This window comes from Chrysochloris asiatica, unplaced genomic scaffold (assembly GCF_000296735.1).
Source record: "Chrysochloris asiatica unplaced genomic scaffold, ChrAsi1.0 scaffold00217, whole genome shotgun sequence".
Taxonomy (NCBI): Eukaryota; Metazoa; Chordata; class Mammalia; order Afrosoricida; family Chrysochloridae; genus Chrysochloris; species Chrysochloris asiatica.
The window spans coordinates 4,302,501-4,305,132 of NW_006408735.1; positions in this window are offsets into that span (position 1 = coordinate 4,302,501).

Genomic DNA, 2,632 nt, shown 5'->3' on the forward strand with positions numbered 1-2,632 from the left:
TGCATAAAGTCGCTATGAGTCAGTACCGACTTGATGGCACCTAACAACAACAACAACAACGTAACTATGTACATATGGACTCTCATGTTCAGAAAAGGTTATTATAAAAGCCACATAGCAATCCTTAGATTTCACATTCAAAATCTGTTTCCAAATTCTTATTTTTAGGTAAGGATGATAAGAACTAACCTTATTGTGTACTTGTTATATGTCAGGATTCATGTGAGGAATTTTGCATAAATAATCTCATTTAGCATTCCTAGCAACATTTTAGGATAGGCTGTGGGTTACTATGCTGTGGGTTACTAGGTTGGACTGCAAAGTCAGTTTCAACTGCAAGGTTGGTGGTTCAAGCTCACCAACTGCTCCTCAAAACCCTATCTATACAGGGTTGCTATGGGTTGGAACCAATTTGATGAACCAATGAAATGTGGCAATATTAATATCATATGAAAGTAAAATCAAACTGAAGGTAGTTCTAAATGGTTACAAAAGTACATCAACAGGGAGCTGCCAGAAATTCAAGCCAGATGTAGAAGATGACATGGAATGAGGAATATCATTGCTGATGTCAGATGAATCTTGTCTGAAAACACACTTCCAGAAAGATGTTTACTTGTGCTTTGTCAAATATGCAAAGGCATTTTACCGTACAGATCATGGCAAACTATGAATAACATTGAAAAGAATGGGAATTTAAGATCACTTAATTGTGTTCATAAGGAAACTGACCAAGAGGTAGTCATTAGAACTAGGGAATACTGAATGGTTCAAAATTTTGGAAGGTGTGTGTCTTTGTTGTATTCTCTCACTATACTCACTCAGTTTGTATGCTCAATCTGTATGCTGAGCAAATAATGTGATAAAATGGATTATATGAAGAAGAATATTTTATCAGGATTGGAGAAAGATTCATCAATAACCTTCAAAAAATAAATGATACAGAAGTCGTCCGGTTTTGGAGACAGCAGAAGCAGAGTCAGGTAGGACAGGCTTCATGGGGGAGGGACTAAAAACCCAGAGAAGCTACTTTCACGGATCAGCCCCAGAGCTCTGGATCAAGCATAAAGTGCAGGGTGTCAGTTTCCTGCACACACTACTGGAAAAATCACAGTATAAAAGAAAACATTGAGATTTAGGAATCGATCCAGACATGGGACTCCTTCTGCGGTCACCCCGCCCGGGCTGAGTTCAGAGGGCGGGGCCACTCCCCGATCAGCAGAGTGAACTGGTATGCTAAAACCAGTGCAGGGACATTTGCAAAAGGAGGTGGGGGGGGTGTTCTGCACATTTCTTTCTCCTCTTCCTTGTCTTTCATTCTATGCCCAGACCAGATGCCTTCAAGCGGGTGGGCACACACTCCCAAAGGAGTCCAGCATTGAGCCATAGTTTTCCCACGGCACAGAGACGAAGAACCCCATTCGTCCAATGGCCAGATTCTTTGGTGGCTCTTATGACGTCTGACTCTGAGTCCCAGCCCTAAAGTTAACTTCTGTGGGACACTTTATTTCTGCCTACCAGCAATAAAAAAAGCAGGGCTGGTCTGAAAGAGAAACCATATAAACAATCTGTAAAACCCCAACATAAAAAGATGCAACTATTTCGAGAATTACACTGTGCACACACAGATATTTAACTGACATTCAGAGACAAAAATTGTAGATAATCTTTCTCCCATTAATTTCTCAATATCTATCTGCACACCTTTTCAGTGGTGACTACAGGAGGGGCCTGAGCAACTGGACAACACCCACCGCTGAAGGTTCTATGGTGCACACACCATATGGTTAGCAAATGTGACTGGCCAGTCAGCCACAGTTTTATTTTTATTTCAAAGTGGTGGTTTTTGTATCTGCTTTTATATTGCTTCTGTTTTGGGTCCTTTTTCCTGAGGGTAGGAGCTTCTCCCTAAGTTATTCAAGAAGAGACAGCAATTGTCACATAGCCAAGCTACAAGCATAGCCCATAACATTTCACCATTGAGACAAGAGCCAATAAGAGCTGCTAAGCAATACACGTGAAAAGGGAAGCCTATCTCCTGATCATATCCAGCAGGAGAAACTCAGTAAGCTTAACAACATAGCAACAAACATCCATTTAAGAATTAAAAACCCACCTAACTACTGAAAATGACCCAAAAATAAAACAACAAAAGGTCTGAAAACATGTCCCAAAACAGAAAAGAGTAACTGAGACAAATGAGCTGGAGACAGACAAAAGCTTTCCAGAAGAGGAACAGCAGGCTTTGGAGTTGCTTGAGAAGGAATTAAAAAGAATGATGTGGAAACAAATTCAAATGCTCCAAAAAGGGGTGGAGGAAAATAAGGAAGAAGTCAGGAAAATACTACAGGAGCAATCAGACAAGATGGATACAGCATTGGAAACAGTTCAAAACCTTCAAAAAGAGGCCTGGAAGATTAACTATAAAATATCAGAAATGGACAATACACTGACAGGGGAGAGAGGCAGAATTGAAGAGATGGAAGCCAGAACCAGCGAACTGGAAGACAAATCTCTCAATAATGCTAAGATAGATGAGCAAGCAGAAAAAAGGCTAAAAAAATCTGAAAAGAGTCTAAGATTCATGCTGGATAACATGAAGAGGAACAACTTAAGAATTATTGGCATTCTG